Source organism: Bos indicus x Bos taurus, chromosome X (genome assembly GCF_003369695.1).
Source record: "Bos indicus x Bos taurus breed Angus x Brahman F1 hybrid chromosome X, Bos_hybrid_MaternalHap_v2.0, whole genome shotgun sequence".
NCBI lineage: Eukaryota > Metazoa > Chordata > Mammalia > Artiodactyla > Bovidae > Bos > Bos indicus x Bos taurus.
This window is the reverse complement of record NC_040105.1, coordinates 57,395,291-57,421,424: the sequence shown is the minus strand read 5'-3', so window position 1 is coordinate 57,421,424 and position 26,134 is coordinate 57,395,291. Positions and strand designations below refer to the sequence as shown.

The 26,134-nt window shown below is 43.8% G+C and overlaps 2 non-coding genes and 1 pseudogene across 2 annotated transcripts; 1 reads left to right on the top strand and 2 right to left on the bottom strand.

Moving 5' to 3' along the window:
* Nucleotides 1-2,713: 2,713 nt before the first annotated feature.
* Nucleotides 2,714-2,820, bottom strand: LOC113888341. The gene has a single exon (XR_003509968.1). It is a non-coding gene; the product is annotated as a U6 spliceosomal RNA (small nuclear RNA).
* Nucleotides 2,821-9,385: 6,565 nt separating this feature from the next.
* On the bottom strand, nt 9,386-9,904 carry LOC113888047 (annotated as a pseudogene).
* An 8,009-nt stretch (nt 9,905-17,913) lies between these two features.
* Nucleotides 17,914-17,986, top strand: TRNAE-UUC. Its single transcript has one exon. It is a non-coding gene; the product is annotated as a tRNA-Glu (tRNA).
* Nucleotides 17,987-26,134: the final 8,148 nt, after the last annotated feature.

The window sequence follows — 26,134 nt, the reverse complement described above, 5'->3', positions numbered from 1 at the left end:
AATCCCATGGACTGTAGCCCACAAGGCTCCTCTGTCCATGGGGATTCTCCAGGCAACAGTACTGGAGTGGGTTGCCATGTCCTTCTCCAGGGGAACTTCCCAACTCAGGAATCGAACCAGGGTCTCTTGCATTCCAGGCAGATTCTTTACCAGCTGAGCTACTCTCATACAACCCAGCAATTTCGCTCCTAGGAATCTACTCAAGAGAATAAAAATATGTTCACACAAAGACTTGTATGTTAATATTTTTTAACTTTTTTTTTTTTTTTACTATTTATTTATTTTGTTGCTTGGAGTCTTAGTTTTATTGCTGCTCAAGGACTCTCTAGTCATGGCAAACAGCCCTATGGCACTCAGAATCTTCTTGGACCAGGGTTCAAACTTGTGTCCCTGTATTGGCAGGCAGATTCTTTACCACTGGACCACCCAGGAAGTCCATTATTTATAGCAGCATTATTCATAAATACACTTTTGAACTGTGGTGTTGGAGAGGATTCTTGAGAGTCCCTAAAGGAAATCAGTCCTGAATATTCATTGGAAGGACTGATGCTGAAGCTGAAACTCCAATACTCTGGCCATCCGATGCAAAGAACTGACTCATTGGAAAAGACCCTGACGCTGGGAAAGATTGAAGGCAGGAGGAGAAGGGGACGACGGAGGATAAAATGGCTGGATGGCATCACTGACTCGATGAACATGAGTTTGAGCACGCTCTGGGAGTTGGTGATGGACAGGGAAGCCTGGCATGCTGCAGTCCATGGGGTCACAGAATCAGACACAACTGAGTGACTGAACTGAACTGAACTGATTCATAATAATGAAAGTCTAGGAAGTATCCATATGTCCAATACTGGTGAATGGATAAACAAAACATGGTATATCCAAGCAATGGATTACTGTCAGCAATAAAAAGGAACAAAATACTGATACATACTACAACATTGATGAACCTCAAAAGTCTTATACAGAGTGAAGGGAGCCAGACAGAAAGGCCTACACATTGTAAGATTCCATTTATGTGAAATGTCCAGAAAAAGTATCCACAGGGACTTGCCTAGGGCTGGGCATCAGGAGTGGAAAGTGACTACAGGTGGGCTTGAGGGAAATTTTAGATTTGATGAAAAACTTCTGAAACTGGTTCATGATGATAGTTGTATGATTCTGTCAATTTATTTAAAAATCATTGAATTGTATACTTACAATAGGTGAATTTTATGATATATAAATTATACCTTGATGAAGCTATAAAATACATGTACAGACTCAGGAGAGACAGACGGGCTTTATTATCTTGCCCTGGCAGCCATAGCAACACCAACCACAGTGTGTGCTTGGAAGATAAACCAGATGAGAAACCAGGGCTGAGGGCATAGTGCAGCCACCACAGTTCTCTTGACCAAAACTGGTGACTTCCTCAAGGACCTGCTATTAGCATTGTGAGATGCTCTTCTAGGGTTCTTCACAACAAAATATTTCATTTTCTTGACTTGAAATCAGACTTTTCCAGGCCATGGTTTCTGCGCTCTCGTTTCCCTCCAAATCATCACCAATAACTAGTAAGGTGCTGCTGCTGCTGCTGCTGCTGCTGCTAAGTCGCTTCAGTCGTATCCGACTCTGTGCAACCACATAGATGGCAGCCCACCAGGCTCCCCCATCCCTGAGATTCTCTAGGCAAGAACACTGGAGTGGGTTGCCATTTCCTTCTCCAATGCATGAAAGTGAAAAGTGAAAGTGAAGTCGTTCAGTCGTGTCTGACTCTTAGCGACCCCATGGACTGCAGCCCACCAGGCTCCTCCGTCCATGGCATTTTCCAGGCAAGAGTACTGGAATGGGGTGCCATCGCTTTCTCCGATAAGAGGTGCAGCCACAGCAATTTCTTAAACAAGAAGGGCATCAAACCTGGACTGGCATCTCTTTTCATACATGATATTTTACATGTTTCAATGCCATTTTCCCAAATCTTCCCACCCTCTCCCTCTGGATGGTATGGGGAGGGAGGAGGGAGGAGGGTTCAAGATGGGGAACACATGTATACCTGTGGTGGATTCATTTTGATATTTGGCAAAACTAATACAATTATGTAAAGTTTAAAAATAAAATAAAATAAAAATAAATAAATAAATAAAAAATAAATAAACAAGAAGGGATCACAGGTGCTGTTGGGCCTTACTACTATCCAGAAGACCTTTTGTTTGCCTTTGGGAAGAAATTCCCATTTCCCTCAAAAGATCTTCCAAAGTTTTATGACTACCCCCCAGGCTTATTTCCTTTATCTTTCTAGCAGATGATCTGGTACTCCAAGATCTGGAAAAATGGAATTTTCTTTACTTTTCTTCTCTCCTTCCTGCTCAGTCTTTGACATCTTTATCCCCATTCTCGCTTCCTTCTCTGGATTTCTGGAACTCCGGAGAATGACATGGCTAGATTCTGAGATTAGGTCATTTCTCCTTTTGTTTCTAATGTGAAAATTTTGTCTTTTTTCACAAAAAGATGGCAAGAATAGTTCGAAGTTGAGGCTCTGTTAGATTGCTAAGGTTCTAAAACCTTAGCAATTTTTTTGGTAAAAAAATTTTTTGTGTGAATATATCTTGTAGGATTTTATTTAGGCCAAGTTCTTAGTACACAGCAACAATAAATTCCAAATACAATTTCAAAATTAAAGAACGAGTGTTCCCCCATCTCATCCAGAGGTGGTTTAATGGCACATACAAAAAAAAATATGGACTGCTTCATGAATTTGCATGTAATTCTTGAGCAGGGGCCATGCTAATCTTCTCTGCATTATTCCAGTTTTAGTATATGTGCTGCCAAAGCGAGCACTAACTTGGTAAATTGAAAGTTGGCCAACCTCTTCCCCTGTCACATGTGTACATACATGGCCATACCTGTTTTGGGGGGAGGGGAGGAGGAGATTCATTAGTCCATCAAAAATTTGACTAGAGTCCATGTTATATATTTAAATTATACTTTAAAATGTACATAAAATTTATCATAAATAAATTATAACATTTATTTTAAAAAGTCACCAATAGTCTCCATATTGTGTCTAAAAAATGGCAAATTTTGCAGAAGGCTGGATTCTGCTAAAAGACCAATAGGAAAAATAGTAATAATAGCTGAAAGTTTGGTTTTGTGCCATTGCTTAAATGAAATGACAAGAGGCAATCTTGGAAGAGTGAAGTGAAGAAGAAATGGGAAAAGAAGAAGAAATTGGGCCAGGAGGTACCCAGCGCCCTACCAAAGTGTCCTGGGGGCAGCAGCAACCTCCCTCCCAGGACTGAGGGGACTTCTAAGAAAGTGGAATTTATGTGTTCAATTTGTTTTCAGGTACTAGCCCAGGGTTATCCTTCTCCTGTGTCCCCACATAGAAAAGGAACAATAATTCTGGATACAGAGGAATCAGAGCCAGGGGCAGCTACCAAGACATTATTTAGGTAGCAGCTGCCAAGAAGTAAATAACATGTAATATAAAAGTAAAAAAAAAAAATGATGATGATGATGACAGAAAAAACACAATGTAGGAAAACCTGGACTCTTGCCTAAGGGGGCCTTGTTTAGTAAACTACATGGGATTTCACCTCAACTGCTTCCATTAAATTTTGTTTTCTGATGGCCTCGTTCCTTGCTTTCTACCCTTTCTTCATCTTGTTTTCAAAATATATGTGTCTCTGGTCATAATATGTTAAAGGGAAATAACCTTGTACCTGTATCGGTTCACCTTGGTTCTGTCCTGTATCTTGTACCCCTGGGCCCTTTTCTCAATGAGAAATTTCTGGAGAAGAGAGGCCAGGCCTGTTTCATTATCCTTCTGCATTGCCTGGAAAACTGGCATGTGCAAAAAGGTATTTAATAAATATTTTGAAAAGCAACTTCTAATCTCTTCAGAATCATTGAAGAACTGAGAGGTTGAATGAAGTGTCTGATGAAGGCCTGAAATGGATGCTATTTCTACTGTGAAGATATCAAACAAAGGTTCAATGGTGAGTAAAGGAATTAATCAAAAGGATAAATCTTCAGCAAGATCCCAATTCGGTTTCCCCTTGAATTCCAATCAAACACTGACTTTGGTTATTCATTTTCCCAGAAAGTGGCAGCAGGAATCTCTTCTTAAGCCCAGGCATTGCCAAGAGGCACCTATTAGGAGGTCACTCTGAAAAAGGTAATGATAGTCACCAATTACAGAGCTTCAGCCTTGGCTCAGAGGCGCTCATTTCTTCTCTCTTATCGTAGTATGAAGGGCATAGGGCCTTGGCAAGCAGGAGGAGCAGTGAGACTTATCTGCAGCTGTCACACAAACCAGAAAGCCAGTGTCTCACCAGCAGGCTAGGGTCAGGTCTGGGGTAGTCTTCATGTCTCCTCTTTGCCCATACAAAGAACCAAAAGAGAAAAAAAAGAAAAAATGTTGAATGACAAGAATTACTTGTGTCAAACAAATACCATCAAAGACAATTTAAGAATTGCTCATCTGTGTGGGAGATAAGGGCTTCCCAGGTGGTGCTGCTGCTGCGTCACTTCAGTCGTGTCTGACTCTGTACAACCCCATAGACGGCAGCCCACCAGGCTTCCCGTCCCTGGGATTCTCCAGGCAAGAACACTGGAGTGGGTTGCCATTTCCTTCTCCAATGCAGGAAAGTGAAAAGTGAAAGTGAAGTTGCTCAGTCGTGTCCGACTCTAGCGACCCCATGGACTGCAGCCTACCAGGCTCCTCTGTCCATGGGATTTTCTAGGCAAAAGTACTGGAGTGGCATGCCATTGCCTGGTAAAGAACCCACCTGCTGATGCAGGAGACTGAAGAGAAGTGGGTTTGATCCTTGGGTCAGGGAAGATCTCCTAGAGGAGGGCATGGCAACCCACTCCAGTATTCTTGCCTGGAGAATCCCATGAACAGAGGAGCCGGTGGGCTACAGTCCATGGGGTTGCACAGAGTTGGACATGACTGAGCACACACACACCGTACAATAGATAATACATCACTCACAGGTAAGAGTGTATTTAGCCTATTCATCCACATCTGACTGTAAAGGTACATCTGACTATAAAGGCTTGATTGCCCAGTTCAGAATTTTTTAAAATATTTGTAAAAATTTTTATGTATTTGTGGCTGTGCAGGGTCTTTGTTGCTGTGAGGGCTTTTCTCTCATTTTGGAGAGTGGGGGCTACTCTAGTTGTGGTGTGTGGGCTTCTCATCGTGGTGGCTTCTCTTGTTGTGGAGCATGGGCTCTAGCGTGCATGGGCTTCAGTAGTTGCGACATGGGCTCGGTAGTTGCAGCTCCCAGGATGTAGAGTGTGGGTTCAATAGTTGTGGTGCATGGGCTTAGTTGCTCCATAACATGTGGGATCTTCCCAGACCAGGATTGAACCTGTGTCTCCTACATTGGCAGGAAAACTTTTTACCACTGAGTCACCAGGAAAACCCCACCCCTAAGTTCATACTTTATATTCATGTGATTGTTTTCATATTTGGACTGAGAAATGAACTTGGATGAACCAGACTTCTATTTGCCTCTTTGCCAATGACATCAGTTGATTTTCCTGCCTCAGCTGGCCTCTATCCACTCCACCTCTAGCTCAGAGGACACTGCGTTACCAATTATTGTTTTCTGGATTGTCTCTCTAACTAGCAGTAAAGCCACAAAGGCAGAACTCATTCATCTCTGGACATTTCCCCCTACCCTAGAGGGTTCAGCACTGGGCTTACTGTGGCTTATGGGAGATGATGGGGTTTTGTGGAAACATGGGGATTGGCCTGCTTGTGCATTTGTTTATTTACTCATCCCACAGCTATTTCTCTCTCTTTTTTTTTCACATTCCTGTTTTTAAATTTTATTATTTTTTAAGACCAAAAACATTTTGTGTTGGGGTATAGCTGATTAACAATGTTATGATAGTTTTAGGTGAACAGGGAAGGGACTCAGCCATACACACACATGTATCCATTCTCCCCCAAGCCCCCTCCCATCCAGGTTGGCACATAACATTGAGCAGAGTTCTCTGTGCTATACAATAGGTCCTTGTTGGTCATCCATTTTAAATATGGCAATATACACATGACCTTCCCAAAGTCCTTAACTATCCCTTCCCCCTGGCAACCATGAGTTTGTTTTCCAAGTCCCTACAGCTATTTCTTGAACATCTCCTACATGCTTAAAACTGTAAAATCAAGCCACAAATCTCTTGGCCACTTAGGGATTACAGAGGAGGGATGATGGGGTAAGTCTGGGGGCCACGGGAGCCCACAGGAGAAGCTCAGAAACTGAACTCAGGGTGTCAAGGAAGGAAAGAGATGTTTCAGCTAAAATCCAAAGGATCAATAGGAGGTTGATAGACAAATGAGGTGAGGGGATAGGGGAACTGGGGACAACATTTTATAAGACACTGCTCAGCCTTATTTGCACTAGCTGTGTGACCTTTAGCAAACCGGTCCCCTAAATTCTCTGAATTTCAGTTTCCTCATTAGTAATATGTGGACAAAAGTAGCTACCTTGTGGGTTGGTTGTGAGGGTAAAATGAGAGAATGTATATAACGTATGAGGCAGAACACTTTGAACAACATGTTCAAGAGACATCTCGGGGAGTAGAGATGTCTGAGTAATTCATCAGCTCAATCCCCTGTATTAAAGCGGGGACAGAGCTGTTATATGGGGGCAAAGACTCAGTCTGAGATCCAGTTCACTTTGGCTCTGCAAACTTGAGTCAACTAAGGGTGAACCAAGACGGCATTGAGTGTTCAGCTATTGGTGACGACTGACCAAACCAATAGATGGTAACTATAGTTGCAGGCCATCGGATGTCAAATAATTTTGTCTCAGAAATGACCAAAAGGGAAACTCATCCTGAAATTTCGAATTCATGGCTACAGGGACGCACTCCAGAAACCTCTACCATGAGACTTGGGAAAGTGAGGCTGATGGTGCTCTGGTTGGTTTAGTTACACCTCCCCTCACCGGCTGAAGATTCATGTTCTAATAAAAGGGCAGATTTGGTGTTTAAGGTCCTAAATATCCCTGTGTGCAAGTGACCAGATCAGATCTACTCAAGCTGGGAAATGCTCAATTCAGTGCCTAAAATAGAATCAAGTTATTGAGATTCAGAAATCCCTCATTTTTGCTGAGTTAGCCGAGTTTAGGAAACATGTTAACTGGATTTTAGAACTTGCCTTCTTCTTTTTTGCCACACCACGTGGCATGTGGGATTTTAGTTCCCCGACCAGGGACTGAACCTGAGCCCCCTGCATTGGAAGCATGCAGTCTTAACCACTAGACCATCAGGGATGTCCCATTAACTGTATTTGAAAAGACACAATGCTGTAATGATGTTTTTAGAATGAGATAGTAGTTGCTAGGGGCTGGAGGGAGGGAAAGGGCCACTGAGAAAAATGGGGAGATGTTGGTCAAAGGGTACAAATGTCCAATTATGAGATGAATAAGTTCTAGAGATCTAATGTACAGTGGTGTGGTGGCTATAGTAACGCTGTATTGTAATACTTGAAATTTACTAAGAGAGTAGATCTTAAATATTCTCACCACACACAGATACACACACACAGGGTAACTTCTATTAGGTGATGAGTGCGTTACCTAACTTGATTGTGATATAAAATAGAGGCATAGATCAATGAAACAGAATAGTGAGCCTGGAAATAAACCCACACATATACACTCAATTAATTCATGACAAAGGAACTAAGAATATAAAATGGGGAAAGGACAGTCTCTTCAGTAAATGGTGTTGGGAAACTGGATATCTACAAGTAAAAGATGAAACTAGACCAATATCTTACACTATACACAAAAATTAACTCAAATGGATTGAAGACATGTAAGGCCTGAAACCATAAAACTCCTAGAAGAAAACAAAGGTAGTAAATCCTTGACATCAGTCTTGGAAATGATTTTTTGGATCTGACTCCAAAAGCAAAAATAAACAAGTGGGACTACATCAAACTAAAAAGCTTCTGCACAATAAAGGAAACCATTGACAAAATGAAAAAGTCAGCCTATGGAATGGGAGAAAATATTTGCAAAGTACATATCTGATAAAGGGTTAATACCCAAATATATAAAGAATTTATACAACTCAATAGCAAAACACCAAACAATCCAATTTAAAAATGGGAAGAGGATCTGAATAGACGTTTTTCTAAAGAAGAGATACAGATGGCCAACAGGTTCATGAAAGGATGCTCAACGTCACTAATCATCAGGGAAATGCAAATCAAAGCCATAATGAGATACTACCTCACTCACATCTGTCAGAATGCTTATCATCAAAAAAAAAAAAAAACAAGAAATAGGGACTTCCCTGGCAGTCCAGTAGTTAAGACTCTGCCCTTCCACTGCAGGGGGTGGAAGGGAACTAAGATCCCTTCCCTTCCCTGATCAGGGAACTAAGATCCCACCAAAAAAAAAAAAAAAATTAAAGACAAGAAAGAAAAGTGTTGGTGAGGATGTAGAAAAAAGGGAACTGTCGTGCTCTGTTGGTGGGAATGTAAATTGGTGCAGCCACTATGGAAAATCATATAGAAGTTTCTCAAAAAAATAGAACCAGTAATTCCTAAATGAGAACACTGATTTGAAAAGATATATACGTGCCTCTATTAACTGCAGCATTATTTGCAATAGCCAAGACATGGAAACAGTCTAGGTGTCTATTGATGGATGAATGGATACAGAAGATGTGGTAAATATATATACACAATGGACTACTACTCAGCCATGAAGAATGAAATCTTGCTATTTGCAACAACATGGATGGACCGTAAGGGTATTATGCTAAGTTAAAAAAGTCAGACAGAGAAAGACAAATACTATATGACTTCCCATATATGTGGAGTCTGAAAAACAAAATGAACAAACTAAACCAGACTAAACTCACAGATACAGAGAATAGATAAGTGGTTGCCAGAGGGACTGGAGGTTGGAGGGTGGACGAAGGAGGCCAAGAGGTATAAACTTCGGTTGTAAAATAAATAAGTCATGGGGATATAACGTACAGCATGGTGACTTATCGATAATATTGTATTGCATGTTTGAGAGTTGCTAAAAGTAAATCTTAGAAGTTCTCATCCCAAGAAAAAGCATTTCATAATTTTATATGGTGACAGATGGTAACTAGATTTATTGTGGTGATTATTTTTCAATGTATACAAATATCCAATCATTATATTGTATGCCTGAAAATAATATGTTATATGTCAATTATATCTTAATAAAAATGTTTCTTGAATAAATGAATTCTGATTGGACAGATCTAATACAGTCTATAAATTTTACAGGTGTTCCTCTCCTGCCTAAGATGGAATCTCAAACTCTTGTGTGAAATCCTCATTGAATTCTTTCTTTCTTTTTTTTTTTTTTTACAACTAAGAGTATTTTAATTCTTGTCATTAGAAACTATAAACACTAGCATGATTTGGAAATGAGACTGTACCAAACACCAGCCAGAGAAGAATCATCCAGTCTACGGCTTCTCTTTCATGGTCACTCAGAAATATAATATTGTCAGCTATAATTGTTGTTGCTTGTCATCTGACATTATTTTTATCCGTATATTCACCATAGTCTACTTTCCCTTCCACATAAATTCGAGACCCCTTTTTCACATACTGATACGCCACATCTCTGAGGCCTGGTTGGAACACTGAAATTCTATGCCATGTTGTCTTCTGACTGACATCACCCATTTGGTAGGTTTCGTTTTCCCCTGATCGCCACATCTCATTTGTTGCTAGGGAAAATATCGTGACTGGGTTTTTTCCTTCTACCTGTCTCATGACAGGGTCCTGACCTACTCGACCAAGTAACTGCACGCGATTCAGAGATCTTTCGAGAACCAAACTGCTAGCTACTTCAGACTCATGCCTTACAAACTGACGAAGTACCTGTACTACAGGTCTTCAAAACATGGCTTCTACTCTCTCTTCTTCCAATCTAATCTTTAGTCTTTTCCTGAGACTCTGGTCCACACAGCCTCCTGAATTATTTTAAAAGAATAATTTGGTATCGAGGATGGGGTGTCCAATCACTTTGATCAGTCCACAAAATTAGGCTTGAGGCCCCTGACCAATCTATGGTTCTACATTCACACAAATATACACACATCTATCTGTGTGAGTGTGCCTGTAAAGTATATACACACACACGTTTGTCTGAGAAGAGCCATATAAAGATCTCATAGCATTAGCTGAGTTTCTGGAGGTTTCTTATCCTTGTGGTTCAGCTTTTCCTCTGTCAAGTGGAAATGTGTTTCAGTTTCCTATTTCAGTGAAGGTTTTACAAGGATTACTATGATATCACTTTCCCAAATGAAAAATGTCACTTGACCACAGGGAATAAATTTGAGGAATCTAAAGCCTGGAAGCTGAGAGTTTATATCTCAAGACAGTATTGTTAGCATGTAAGCCTTTATGTTGATCAAAAACACACCTATTCACTGCTTAATCAAAATATGACATGGAAAATGCTAGCCTGAAATTCAGTGCTCATTTGGGCAGAGAGATAAAAGACCTTTTAAATAACATTCATTAGAGAATGTTTTTGAAAGTTCAGCAGAAGTCATACAAAGGGATTTCCTCTCACACAATGCCCACAAATTACTGATGGAGATTAACAATATGGATTTGGTTTAAAATCAAGTGAAAAATCTGACTACTCTTGGCAGTGGAAAGAATTCTGTAATAGCTTGGGCAAATATCTTAAAATACCCAGGAAATTTTTTGTGCATTTTTCATCACAGCTGATTGTGGTTTTTTGTTTTGTTTTTGGCCATGCTGCACAGCTTGTGGTATCTCAGTTCCCTGACCAGGGGTTGAACCCAGGCCCTATCAGTGAAAGCCCAGAATCCTAACCACAGGCACCAGGGAACTCCCTATTCGTGTGTTTTAAAATAATAATGAGTGACTATAATAATAAACAGTAAGTTGTTTGAGAGTTGTAGGATTATAAAGCGATTTTCTGTTAAAAACTTAATAAATGCATGATTGATTTTCATCATGAACCAAATTATTAAAAGATTATATACTTCAGTAATATGTAAAATGATCTTGATAATCAAAAACATTAAGAGACAGGGGTAGTGATAGACTATTGACTTTGGATCTGGGGAAAGCTCCCAGTCATGAGCCTGGAGTGTCTTCTCTGCCTGTGTGTGGGAGCTCCCTGGCCTAGGGACAAGAACTGGTCCTTTGGCTGCCCAAACAGAATTTGCCCTTTAGGAATATCGTCGGGTTCACTCAGCCCTAGCCAGGGAGAGAAGAATGCTGTGTCAGCTTGGTTACTAATTCAAAGCAAAGGACTGTAAAACATAGCAGCTTTGAATTACAACAGTGTATTTGCTCACAATCCTGTAGGTAGGCGATTTGAGCTGGGAATGGCTGGTGGTTCCACTCTTGGACTTTCCTCTGCTCAACCATGTTGCCGCAGTGAACTGGAGGATAGGCTGGGCTGGAAGTTTCAATGGCCTTGATCACATGTCTGGCGTTGGTACCAGCTGTCAGCAGGGGTGCTTTGGGTCTCTGTCCACTCCCTCTTATTCTCCAGACCAGCTTCTTCACATGGAGGGCTCAGTGCAGCATTGCACTGGGGCCCAGACAGATGCTGCAAGGTCACTTGAGGCCTAGGCTCTAGATTTCATGTGATGGCAGTTCTGTTGCATGCTGTTGGCCAAAGCACAGGCTCAAGGGGTGAGGAAATAGACTCTGCCTCTGGGTGGGGAGGTGCAAAGTCCCATTGCCAGAGGACATAACAACAGACAAGGGAGGAATGTTGGCAGCCATCTGTATTTATCTGCTTGGGCTATCATAATGGAGTACCATGGACTAGTTGGCTTAAACAGCAGAAATGTATTTTCTCAGTTTGGAGGTTTGAAGTCCAAGATTAAGATGTTGGCAGGTTTGGTTCCTGAGGCCTCTCTCCTTGAAAGGCTGCCTCCTTTAACGATGGCTGCCTCTTTACCGTTCCCTCACGTGGCCTATTCTCCGTGTACATGCATCTCTAGTGTCTCTCCCTCTTCTTATAAAAACACCAGTTCTATTGGATTAGGGTTCCATTCCCGGAGAATGCAATGGCACCCCACTCCAGTACTCTTGCCTGGAAAATCCCATGGATGGAGGAGCCTGGTAGGAGGCAGTCCATGGGGTCACTGAGGGTCGGACACTATTGAGCGACTTCACTTTCACTTTTCAATTTCATGCACTGGAGAAGGAAATGGCAACCCACTCCAGTGTTCTTGCCTGGAGAATCCCAGGGACGGGGGAGCCTGGTGGGCTGCCGTCTCTGGGGTCACACAGAGTTGGACACGACTGAAGCGACTTAGCAGCAGCAAGATTACATTTAACCTTCAGTTCAGTTCAGTCGCTCAGTCGTATCCGACTGTTTGCGACCCCATGAATCACAGCACGCCAGGCCTCCCTGTCCATCACAAACTCCCGGAGTTCACTCAAACTCACGTCCATCGAGTCCGTGATGCCATCCAGCAATCTCATCCTCTGCCGTCCCCTTCTCCTCCTGTCCCCAATCCCTCCCAGCATCAGAGTCTTTTCCAATGAGTCAACTCTTCGCAGGACGTGGCCAAAGTACTGGAGTTACAGCTTCAGCATCATTCCTTCCAAAGAAATCCCAGGGCTGATCTCCTTTAGAATGGACTGGTTGGATCTCCTTGCAGTCCAAGGGACTCTCAAGAGTCCCAACACCACAGTTCAAAAGCATCAATTCTTCGGCGCTCAGCCTTCTTCACAGTCCAACTCTCACATCCATACATGACCACAGGAAAAACCATAGCCTTGACTAGACGGACCTTTGTTAGCAAAGTAACGTCTCTGCTTTTCAACATGCTATCTATGTTGGTCATAACTTTCCTTCCAAGGAGTAAGCTTCTTTTAATTTCATGGCTGCAGTCACCATCTGCAGTGATTTTGGAGCCCTAAAAAATAAAGTCTGACACTGTTTCCCCATCTATTTCCCATGAAGCGATGGGACCAGATGCCATGATCTTAGTTTTCTGAATGTTGAGCTTTAAGCCAACTTTTTCACTCTCCTCTTTCACTTTCATCAAGAGGCTTTTTAGTTCCTCTTCACTTTCTGCCATAAGGGTGGTGTCATCTGCATATCTGAGGTTATTGATATTTCTCCCGGCAATCTTGATTCCAGCTTGTGCTTCTTCCAGTGTTTCTCATGATGTACTCTGCATATAAGTTAATAAGCAGAGTGACAATATACAGCCTTGACGTACTCCTGCTCCTATTTGGAACCAGTGTGTTGTTCCATATCCAGTTCTAACTGTTGCTTCCTGACCTGCATACACATTTCTCAAGAGGCAGGTCAGGTGGTCTGGTATTCCCATCTCTTAATTACCTTCTTAAAGGCCCCATTTCCAAATACAGTCACACTAGGGGAAATCAGTCCTGAATATTCATTGGAAGGACTGATGTTGAAGCTGAAGGTCCAATACTTTGGTCACCTGATGGGAAGAACTGACTCATTGGAAAAGACCCTGATGCTGGGAAAGATTGAAGGTGGGAGAAGAAGGGGATGATAGAGGGTGAGATGGTTGGATGGCGTCACCGACTTGATGGACATGAGTTTGAGCAAGCTCTGGGAGTTGGTGATGGATAGGGAAGCCTGGTGTTCTGCAGTCCACGGGGCTTGCAAAGATTGGACACGACTGAGCGGCTAAAGTGAACTGAGAGGTTAGGACTTCAATATATGAATTTTGAAGAGTCACAATTGGGTCCATAACATCATCTTTGCAAACAGTCTACCCAATGCATTGAGTTACAAACCAATTACAAGATATTTTACTCCAATTATCTGTTTTTTTTTTCCTTCAAATCATTTTAATATGGCAGTAATTCAAAGTAGGAAAAAAGATTCAAACATCTTCCTTTTAAAGGGGATGCTTCCTTGACTGCCTCACAACAAGCATGACCAGAGGCAAAGATGAGACCAGATTCAAGGAGCAAGGGTCATAGGAAGGCTTCAAGGCTCAAGATTGAAGAGCTTGGTTTCAGAAAGTCTCTTTAGGGCTAGCAGGCAGTAGAAGAGACATGAAATTTCAAGAGATCCTTAGAGGATAGGACGCAGTTGCTGGGTCCTGACACCTTGAATACTCAAACTACCGCACAATTGCACTCATCTCACATGCTAGTAAAGTGATGCTCAAAATTCTCCAAGCCAGGCTTCAGCAATACATGAACCATGAACTTCCTGATATTCAAGCTGGTTTAGAAAAGGCAGAGGAACCAGAGATCAAATAGCAAACATCCGCTGGATCATGGAAAAAGCAAGAGAGTTCCAGAAAAACATCTATTTCTGCTTTATTGACTATGCCAAAGCCTTTGACTGTGTGGATCACAATAAACTGTGGAAAATTCTGAAAGAGCTGGGAATACCAGACCACCTGATCTGCCTCTTGAGAAATCTGTATGCAGGTCAGGAAGCAACAGTTAGAACTGGACATGGAACAACACACTGGTTCCAAATAGGAAAAGGAGTTCGTCAAGGCTGTATATTGTCACCCTGTTTATTTAACTTATATGCAGAGTACATCATGAGAAATGCTGGACTGGAAGAAACACAAGCTGGAATCAAGATTGCTGGGAGAAATAGCAATAACCTCAGATATGCAGATGACACCACCCTTGTGGAAGAAAGTGAAGAGGAACTAAAAAGCCTCTTGATGAAGGTGAAAGAGGAGAGTGAAAAAGTTGGCTTAAAGCTCAACATTCAGAAAACTAAGATCATGGCATCTGGTCCCATCGCTTCATGGGAAATAGATGGGGAAACAGTGGAAACAGTGTCAGACTTTATTTTTCTGGGCTCCAAAATCACTGCAGATAGTGATTGCAGCCATGAAATTAAAAGATGCTTACTCCTTGGAAGGAAAGTTATGACCAACCCAGATAGCATATTCAAAAGCAGAGACGTTACTTTGCTAACAAAGGTCCGTCTAGTCAAGGCTATGGTTTTTCCTGTGGTCGTGTATGGATGTGAGAGTTGGACTGTGAAGAAGGCTGAGCACCAAAGAATTGATGCTTTTGAACTGTGGTGTTGGAGAAGACTCTTGAGAGTCCCTTGGACTGCAAGTAGATCCAACCAGTCCATTCTGAAGGAGATCAGCCCTGGGATTTCTTCAGAGGGAATGATGCTGAAGCTGAAACTCCAGTACTTTGGCCACGTCCTGCGAAGAGTTGACTCATTGGAAAAGACTCTGATGCTGGGAGGGATTGGGGGCAGGAGGAGAAGGGGACGGCAGAGGATGAGATGGCTTGATGGCATCACTGACTCGATGGACTTGAGTCTGAGTGAACTCCGGGAGTTTGTGATGGACAGGGAGGCCTGGCATGCTGTGATTCATGGGGTCGCAAAGAGTTGGACACGACTGAGCAACTGAACTGAACTGACACCTTGAAGCATTTGTTGATCATGATTCTGTGTCAAGAGTATTTTTTGTCTGGGAAAAGCTGAGCTGAGGGGGCTGAGCAGATCTGTTGTCCCACAGGGTCAAGATTTATCAGTTTGTAGACCCAGTCTCCCTGCTCATTGAAGTAATATTGGAGACACATGACTACCCCAAAGCATGAGCTTCCAATTTCACCCATAGCTGCCTCTAACTCTCCATTTACTTGTTTTGTTTCCTGACATGGTTTATTCCTTTTGGGAGAATAAATTTTGGGATGAGGCTCAGATGTTGTCTGGCCACTAATTGCACTGTAGCCTAGCATCTCTTTTTACTCTTTGTGAAATCTAAACCGCTAGGACTTTCAGGGAGGCTTCCCTTGGGGACCTTCCTTGTGGGCTTCCCTGGGGACTTCCCTGGTGGCTTAGATGGTAGAGAGTCTGCCTGCATTGTGGAAGACCTAGGTTCGATTCCTGGGTGGGGAAGATCCCCTGGAAGAGGGCATGGCAACCCACTCCAGTGTTCTTGCCTGGAGAATCCCATAGACAAGAGGAGCCTGGTGGGCTACAGTCCATGGGACTGCAAAGAGTCGGACATGACTGAAGTGACTTAGCATGCACATGTGCTTAGGAATAAAACATGACTGAGTAGCATATTAAAAAGCAGAGACATTGCTTTTCCAACAAAGGTCCGTCTTGTCAAGCCTATGGTTTTTCCAGTAGTCATGTATAGATGTGAGATTTGGACTATAAAGAAAGCTGAGCACCGAAGAATTGATGCTTTTGAACTGTAGTGTTGGAGAAGACTCTTGAGAGTCCCTTGGACTGCAAGGAGATCCAACCAGTCCAACCTAAAGGAGATCAGTCCTGACTGTTCATTGGTAGGACTGATGCTGAAGCTGAAATTCCAATACTTTGCCCACCTGAAGCAAAGAGCTGACTCACTTGAAAAGACCCTGATGCTGGGAAAAATTGAAGGCAGGAGGAGAAGGGGACGACAGAGGATAAGATGGTTGGATGGCATCACCAACTCAATGAAGATGAGTTTGAGTAGACTCTGGGAGTTGGTGATGGACAGGGAGGCCTGGTGTGCTGTGGTCCATGGGGTAGTGAAGAGTCAGATACCACTGAGCGTCTGAACTGAAGTGAACTGAACGCCAAAGCTCACAGGACCTTCAGGGGTATCACAGATAGAACTTTATGGAGGGAGGAGAGATTCTGTTAAGTAACTGGTCTCACTCATTGCCAAATATCTGGCACTGCTATAATTATTTTATAATTAAAAATTTACACAAGGAGTTCATCTATCTTTGATAAGACTATTACTAGATATTAGGAAAAAACTTTGAAAAGATTAGTGTTTTTCTCTCTTTTTAATCCCTGCCCCCACAGTGTCCTGGGCCTGCAACTTGCCACCACATTCCACTTGCCCCCACACCCAGCTGCCTAACTATTTTTAAACATTGACAAAGTACCTTGCAATCATAAATCAAAGAAGATAAAAAAGCTTTATTTCTTTAAAAGATTTAGAGGGGACTTCCCTGGCAGTCCAGTGGTTAAGACGCCATGCTTCCACTGTAGGGTGTGTGGGTTCAATCCCTGGTGGCAGAATTAAGATCCCACATGCCATGCACGGCAGCCAAAAAACAACAACAAAAAAAGATTTTGCTTTGATTTCAAAAGTCCATTGTTGGTAACGAATAACTTTTTAAAGCCTCCTGTCCAACTTCTAACACACAAGTTATGCTAACACTATGCATATGTGCATTTTATCGCCCAGTTTTCTGAACGCTCTATTGATCATAAGATTGTAAACACACACATTGGGTTCTCCCGTAGTTGCCGAACTTAGCCAATTAAATAAAAAAACAAAAGCTTTTCTCTTCAAGTTGCCTGTAGTCAAGGCATAAACGAGTTGATAATGATGGAATTGGAAAAATTAAAGGGCTATAGACATAGTGCATGCTATATTTTTGGAGTTTTTTTTAATAAAAAAGCACTTTATTTTATTCAAATAAGCTCATGCTTTTATTCATAAGCTAAAGATTTCTGTCTTCTTTAATTATATCATTTTGGGGTACATTTCTGTAATAGAGACTATATAGTTTATTACATGTTGGGTTATACTATTACTGCAAGATCCCAAACAAAGACAATGCACCCATCACTAACCTGAGTGGAGATACTAAATTGAAGTACATATATTGCAAATCCAGCCACTATCAGAAAGAAGCATTCAGGGATGACCAAGTGCCCATACTTCAACCAAGCTTTTCATTTGTTCTACCCAGCACCCCAAACACCCATACACACACTTAAAATAACAATCTTTCTAGGATCAGAACGGATACAAAGACCAGCTTGTGTTTTCAGCAGTGGAGGCAGTGCTGGACATAGACTTAGAGTTTCCAAGCAAATTAAGGGAAATTTTTCCTATTTGGTGAAAGCAGACGACTCAGAGCTCAGCCTTGCTAAAATTGGGAGCACTATGTAAAATTAGCAACAGTCTTCTCCTGGGAATTCCTCTGTGGTCCAGTGGTTAGGACTCTGCACTTTCACTGCTGAGGGCCCAGGTTCAATCCCTGCCAGGGAATCCTGCTAGCCACTAAGTGCAGCAAAACAATAAATTAATTAATAAAAACATAAAAACAGTCCCATCTCTTTAAGCATGTGACTGACCAAGAGCAGTGAACTGGGGCCTCACTACTCCATCTATATCATCCATATCTATACCCTTATGAACCATGTACTTATTTATAGATATCCTATATATTTATAATGTGTGTAACTTAGCGACTAAACCACCAATCTATATTTATATTTTAATTTATATGTGTGCATGCATGCTCAGTCATGTCTGATTCTTTGAGACCCCGTGGACTGTAGCTCACTAGGCTCTGCTGTCCATGGTATTTTCCAGGCAAGATATTGGAGTGGGTTGCCATTTCTTCCTCCAAAGGAATCTTGCCCACTCATGGATTGAACCCATGTGTCCTGCGTCTCCTGCACTGGCAGGTGGATTCTTTACCACTGTGCCACCTGGGAAGCCCTTAACTTACGTATATAATGTAAAAATGGCAGATTTTAAAGTAGGTAACTGGCTATACTGCCTATGATGTATATTAAATAACACATCAATCATTGCAATCCTGTCCCGTCTGAGAAGGCCTAATGCTCCAAAACCATCACTTTGCACGTTGAATACTGGATAAAGTGTATTCTCTTACATACCTTATGTTAGGGCTTGTAACTGCTGTAAACTTGTTGCTGAAACTCGGCCTCTGTTCACCGGTGCCAAATAGGAACAGGGAGACAGAGTTTTGGGTGAAGTAGGCATTCTGAAGGAGATCAGCCCTGGGATTTCTTTGGAGGGAATGATGCTAAAGCTGAAACTCCAGTACTTTGGCCACCTCATGCGAAGAGTTGACTCATTGGAAAAGACTCTGATGCTGGGAGGGATTGGGGGCAGGAGGAGAAGGGGACGACAGAGGATGAGATGGCTGGATGGCATCACGGACTCGATGGACGTGAGTCTGGGTGAACTCCGGGAGTTTGTGATGGACAGGGAGGCCTGGCGTGCTGTGATTCATGGGGTCGCAAAGAGTCGGATACGACTGAGCGACTGAACTGAACTGAACTGAGGAAAGAATAGTTTTTTTTTATTGCTTTGCCAGGCAAAGGGGGCCACAGTGGGCTAATGCCCTGAAGACCCTGTGACCCAGCCTGGAGAGGGTAGTAAGGAGTTCTATAGTGTTCAAGGAGCAGGGCATGATCAGCTCGTGGACAGTTCTTGGATTAGTTGGCATCAAGGTAACATTTCAAGCATTATCAACCTTCTGGTTTCAGCCAGTCTAGGGCCTGTGTTCTTGCAGTTAGCAGTTTCCATCTGGTTGGAGGGCGGGGGGGGGGGGGGGGGGGGGGGGGGGGGGGGGGGGGGGGGGGGGCGGTGTCTGCTTTCTGTAAAAACAACTTAGGAATGTGTATCAGGCCTTTATCTATATCCTTCAGGGAACTGGGAGTTCGGGTGATTCTGTTATGTGGCAGAATTACAGTCTACATTGTTACCAGTTCCTTAGCCCAACAGCTATCCTTTGTTTCTAAATCTTCACATTTCCCAATCATTGCCTCAAGTCAGCATTTTACTTCAAAAGACAAGGCCATAGAGGCTTGAACACAGTTTCAAACTTTGTACCAGTTTTGTCAGGAGTAAAGTTAGTGATTTTAGTACATCACATTAAAAAACTACAAGATATTGCTCTGTAATTCATAGTCTTGGGAGAGCCAGACACTGTGGCAGAACTTAATTTTATTAAAGTAACTTCTGAGAGTTTTTCTAAACCCATAGAACGGTTTCTATTTTGAGTACACTAGAGAATAAAGGGAGAAGGCAATGGTAACCCACTCTAGTACTCTTGCCTGGCAAATCCCATGGATGGAGGAGCCTGGTAGGCTGCAGTCCATGGGGTCGCTAAGAGTCGGACACGACTAAGCGACTTCACTTTCACTTTTCACTTTCATGCATTGGAGAAGGAAATGGCAACCCACTCCATTGTTCTTGCCTGGAGAATCCCAGGGACGGGGGAGCCTGGTGGGCTGCCGTCTAAGGGGTCGCAGAGTCGGACACGACTGAAGCGACTTAGCAGCAGCAGAGAATAAAGGGATGCAGAACCACTTGGTACACGCACTGAAAACCCTGAAAGTGACAGTCACTCAGTCGTGTCTGTGTGATCCCATTGACTATACAGTTCACGGCATTCTCCAGGCCAGAATACTGAAGTGAGTAGCCCTTCCCTTCTCCAAGGGATCTTCCCAACCCAGGGATCGAACCCAGCTCTCCCACATTGCAGGCGGATTCTTTACCAGTTGAGCCACCAGGGAAGCCGAGGAATACTGGAGTGGGTAGCCTATCCCTTCTCCAGCGGATCTTTCCTACTCAGGAATCGAACTGCGGTCTCCTGCATCACAGGCAGGTTCTTTACCAACTGAGCTACTTAGGGAAGCCCATGGAAAACCCTAGTGGGTGAGCTACAGAATTTACGATTGTATCACCCAGTGCAGCAGGCGTCCTGATGCGTGATCTTACTAACCCTCCAGCAGTAAACACCACCTTCTACCCTTCTACACTTGAGCAATCTGAACCTCTGGGGCGGTATTCGAACCCATCATCCGAAATCCTCAAAGCCGGCTTAAGCGGCTCGGCACACTGCTCTGGCATCCACTGCGCATGTCACGGAACGATGACCAATGGGAGCCCCGAGCGCGGGAGCGGAGGTGGGGCCATGTTATTCGCTGAACCCTTGCAGCTTCAAAGAATAGCAAGGACGAGAATCCGGTCATCGACCAATCAGAGCCCGTAGCGGTCCTGCTCTCCCCACCCGTAGGCCAATTGCCAGCTCCGGTGCATTGCGAGCGGCTACGAAATTAAATGGAGCGGGGCGGCGGGTGGTGGGGGTGGTGGTGGTGGTGACAGTAGTTAAGATGGCTGATATGAGAGAGGCTGAGGGTGGGAACCCAGAGAGAGGCTCGCCCAAAGTGGGTGAGAATCAGGAAATCTTGGGACTAGCAGGATTGCGACACTCCACTCTCCGTTAGGGAACGAGGCAGCCATCGTATCCCTCCCCCACAAGCAAAATGGTATGTTGCAAGACGGCCACCCTCTCCACAGTGGTACGATCCTGGACGGACTGCTCCATTTTGCGTTCCTCCCCTTTCCCGCAGTCGTCCATTCCAGACTGCCTCGCTAACCCCCCTGGGCTCACACTGTTAAGGTGTGGGCGGCCCTTGGGACCCACTGACCAGAAGGTGGACTCTCTTGAGAGTCTCACACAGACTCGGTTGTGGACCCTTCTGGTGTTACAGAGCGGGAAATAGACAGTTGGGGTCACAGATCAGGGTAGGGGTTAGGAAGGACCCATTTAGGGAAAGTTGGTGGTGATTCTGAGGCTGTGATCAGTGTAGGGACTAGGAGGGGACCTTTGGCTGCCTGGCTGGTCCGAGATGAGTAGCGCAAACCTAGAAGGGATGGAGAGAGCTGGCTGGCACCGTGTTTTCCCATGCAGGTGAGAGGAGTAGGGCAGGAAACGTGGTGGGTGGGACCTCCGAGGTTGATGGGGAAGAGCCCTAGAATAGTGTGACTGGGCCCACACAATGGATCTCCGACATGGGCTTTGCAGCACGGAAAAGTAGGGAAAGGGCAGAGAGAAGGTGGCCATGTTCTGGGTCTCTAAATATCCACCAATGGTGGTGGGACTTAAATGTCTAATGGAGGAGGGTGAGAAAAGGATTGGAGCAGGAATGGGGAGAATGCTAGGCTGAGGGAAGGATAGTGCCTTTATCCAAGTTATTCTGCCATTTCATGAAAACAAACAATGCATAATTATAACATGTTAAGCTCTGTCCTCATCACTTGACATGAATTATCTCATTTAAATCTTCACAACAGTCTTAACTGCTATTGTTATCCACTTTATGGATGAGAGAACTAAGGCACTGAGAGGTTACCAGACTTTAAACAGTTGATAAAAAAAAAGATTAAAAAAATAAATAAATAAACAGCTGATAAGTGCCAGAGCCAGGTTATAAGGCTCGAGAATTTGGCTCTATCCACTGAGCAGTTCTTATCCCTACAGGCATCTCTGCTTTTCTGTGCATGCCCTTTCCTCAATCAACCCCAACCAGGACTAGAAATCAGCCCCTCTCCTAAAACATCCCTTTGGCTGTAGCATCAGTGAACAGTGTAGACATCTCTGTGGGAGGGCCTGGTTCTTGCACACTCGAAGCTGTTTTTCTTCTCTCCCCCCAGGCAGGGAGGTGAAGAGAGGAGGTGGGGGCAGTGAGTAGAGAGCAATAGGTCACAGCATAGGTAACTAGACCATAGAGTGATTATTCAACAGATACTGATTGAGCTTCTGCATGCAGGGTCTTGTGCTAGGTGGTAAGGATATAGCAATGAACAAGACAGACAAGAGTCTGGTTCCTGCCTGCCCTAGGAGTGTGTTTTGGGAATTGCTGGTAGGCAGACTTTGGTTATCACAATGATGCGGATGTTTTGGCATTAAACAGGCAGGGGCCTGAGATGCTGGGGGATAGCCCCACACCACCAAGACTTGTAACATCCATGAATGTCATTCTAAGGTGGTAAAAAGAGGCTTCCCAAAATGTTTCTTATGGAAAGGGTGCATTGTATCCAAGGGTTGGGAACTGCTGTTTCCTTAAGCTAGTCCCAGGAAACACCCCTCAGTCAAGGGTAGGGAGGACCACAAGGGGCAGGAAGGAAAGGGGAGAATAAGGACCAGGGTGTGGAAGAAAACCCTCATGTCTTTTCACTGACAGTGTCTTATTACCTACTCAGGACTTAGGCATGGCAATGGGGATCTTTAAGCAATATTGGATCCCCCCGCTCCCCCTGCCTTGAGACTTCCCTGGCGGTTCAGTGGTTAAGACTTCACTTTCCAGTGCAGGGGGTGCAAGTTCAATCCTTGGTTGGGGAGCTAAGATTCCACATGCCTCTTGGCCAAAAAAACCAAAACGTAAAAAACAGAGGCAATATTGTAACAAATTCAAAAAGACTTAAAATGGTCCACATTAAAAAAAAAACTTTAGAAAAAAGCAATATCCCCTCAAAATAAAGTAAAATATGCACAAGATATAAACAGGAAATATCTCTTCATATGGTGATCCCTGGGAGTTTGACAGAGTTTGGGGTTGATGGGAGAGCATCAGGTGGGTGCAAGTCATTGGGCTTATCATGGTTCTTGGGGGTTCCTGGGTATTCACTGGATTACTGAGAAGTAAGTTAGAACGTCTGCTTCCTGCTGCAGTAGACTGACTTGTGTGGTAAGTATTCAATCCACTTTCCTGCTGGGAACAACTGGAAAAGCTTGATTAGGGTTTTTGGGGTTTTTTAAATCTATTTGAAGTCCCAGGTGAGCAAATTACCTTTGAGGTCATCACCTCACCAAATACTGTCATCCAGTGCAGAGAAGCAAGTGTCGAAGGGAACACATAACAGTAAACTAAACCAGCTCCAAATTATTAATGCAGGTCAACAGAGCAATTCAATAATCTGAAAAAGATTTAAAATGATCATAAAATGATTAATAAATCACTGTATTCCAGGCTGAGGAAACTCATTGTATCAGGGACAAAAATAATAAAAATAAATCTACTTAGGTTTTTTATTTGGAGAAAAATACAAATTTTAAACTTGTCTGCTCCTTAGAAGTAAGAACATGAAATATACAACTTTTACATGTTAATTTACAAAATCACCAGCAAATGTAGCAGAGGTTTAAAACCCCCTGAAATAGACGTAAAGGGGATAGATCTAGGAGCAGAGAAAGAAGGAAAACAAAAGACCAAAGTAGCAGAAGAATTTCATCCTAGGCCCCATGTGGCATTTTAGAGTTTAGGAACCATTTCTCACAAAACTGGCCTCAGCTTCAACTCTCACAAGCTGTGTGACCTCGGGCAACTTAGCAAAGCTACTCTGGGCCACTGCTTCCCTATCAGTAAAATGTAAACAGTTGAAGCTCTCACCTCCTTGGGTCGTCTGTGCATGTGAAATAAGTACATAAGTGTGAGGCACTTAGAAAAATATCAGAAAACACTAAATCAAATTAGATATGAATCCCTCACTCATTCCTTCAAGAAACATTTATTGAGTGTCTAGTTTGTGCCTGGCACACAGTGAGAGCTCAACAAACAATGTCAACATGAATGAATGCAGTGACTTTCTAAGGAAAAAACAGGTGCTTGCCCTAGTGAACAGGCTGGAAGGGACTCCAGACCAGGAGGTATGAAACTGCCCAGTGACTTGGAAGCACCATATGCTGGTTGGTGAGCAGAGAAAGGAGGGAGGGAGGTTGGAATTGCCACACCAGAAGTGGCTTTGATGGTGCTTCCCTGGCGGCTCAGACAGTAAAGAATCCACCTGCAATGCAGGAGACCCAGGTTTGATCCCTGGATTGGGAATATCCCCTGGAGAAGAGAATGGCTACCCACTCCAGTATTCTTGCCTGGAGAATTCCATGGATAGAGGAGCCTGGCGGGCTACACAGTCCATGGATGGGGTCGCAGAGTTGGACACGACTGAGCAACTAACACAAGTGGGTTTGAGCCTTGGCTTAGGAGAGAAGCTTGGCACCTGCAGGCATGGGAGCCATACAGGTTTCCAGGTAGGACTGTGGGTCCCAAGTTGACATGTGCTGTTTTCCTCCAGGTACATGGGAATGCCAGACACAACCCAGATATGCTCAGCTCCCCTCAAGCTGCTGTATGTGTACCTGAAAACTTCACATCTCCAAATGGGAAATAGGTCCAGGGAGGGGTGGGGACTGAGCTGCCATTCTCTTGGGGAAACAGTCTGTCAAAGTTCGAGCTATGCAAGCCCTACAATGCCCCAATTCCCCTCCTGAGAGTGTGCTTGCCTATTTGGAACAGGAGATGCATATAGGAGCAAATAAGGCAGCATCGCTGCCAACCATGAAAGCCAGAAACAGCTCAGATATCTGTTAACAGGAGAATATGAATAAACAAATTGTCTAGTAACACAATGCAGGCTTCCCTGGTGGCTCAGCGATAAAGAATCTGCCTGCAATGTCTCCCGCAATGCAGGAGACACAGGAGATGCTAGTTTGATCCCTGCGGGAGTTGGGAAGATCCCCTGGAGGAGGGCATGGCAACCCACTCCAGTATTCTTGCCTGGAGAATCCCATGGACAGAGGAGCCTGGCAGGCTACAGTCCAAGTGGTCACAAAGAGTCAGACACAACTGAAGCGACTTAGCACGCACATGCACACATAGTAACACAATAGAATGCTATATAGCAGTAACAACTACTGCTACAGGCAAATATGAATCTTAGTAACAGAGCAGGCTGTGGAGCATCTTGATGAACAGTGCACACTAACCAACCTGCCTGGCATGCTAGCTCAGAGCTACTGGGGAAATCATTTAACCACTCTGGGCCTCAGTTTCCCTCCATCAAATGGTAAAAATAGTGAGTGTCCCCCAGGCCAATAGGAGGATTTATATGAGTCAATATTTTCAAAGAGGTCAGAAGAGTGCCTGGCACACATGTTCAGGCTACATGAATGTTTGTTAGATAAAAATAGAATGTTGAGGGACTTCCCTGGTGGTCCAGTGGTTAAGAATCTGCCTTCCAATGCAGGAGATGCGAGTTTGATCCCTGGTTGAGGAACTCAGATCTGACATGCCAAGGGGCAACTAAGCACTCGCATCACAAGAGAATCCCAAACACCACAAGGAGAAACCCTTGCACTGCAACAAGAGAAACCCTTGTACTGCAAAGAGCCTAAATAAGTAAATAAAACATAGAATATTGAGCGGGGGAAAAGACAAGACTCCAAAGATTACACACTTTCAAAAGTTCAGAAGCAAGAGCAACTAAATGAGATGGTGTGGTAGGGATGGGGAAGTTGAGCCAGGTGTGAGCAAGTTGGGGTCTCAGGAGACAGGTGGGGTCCCAGGTGCTTGCTGTGTAATTAAAGGACAATCTTTACTGCAATAACCCTTCAGCACCAGAGCCTTGGACCTTGGGCCCAGAGTAACTGGATGCTTTGGGGAGGAAGAAGGCCACTCAGCCCATGACTGCCCACCGTGGCACTGCAGAAATGCTGTAGTGGCCTATCCCTCTCTGCCAGCCAACCAGAGGGAGGAGGGTCCAAACAAGTCAGAGGGAGATGGGCCCCAGAGAGTAAGAAAGGAGGACAAAAGCTGGT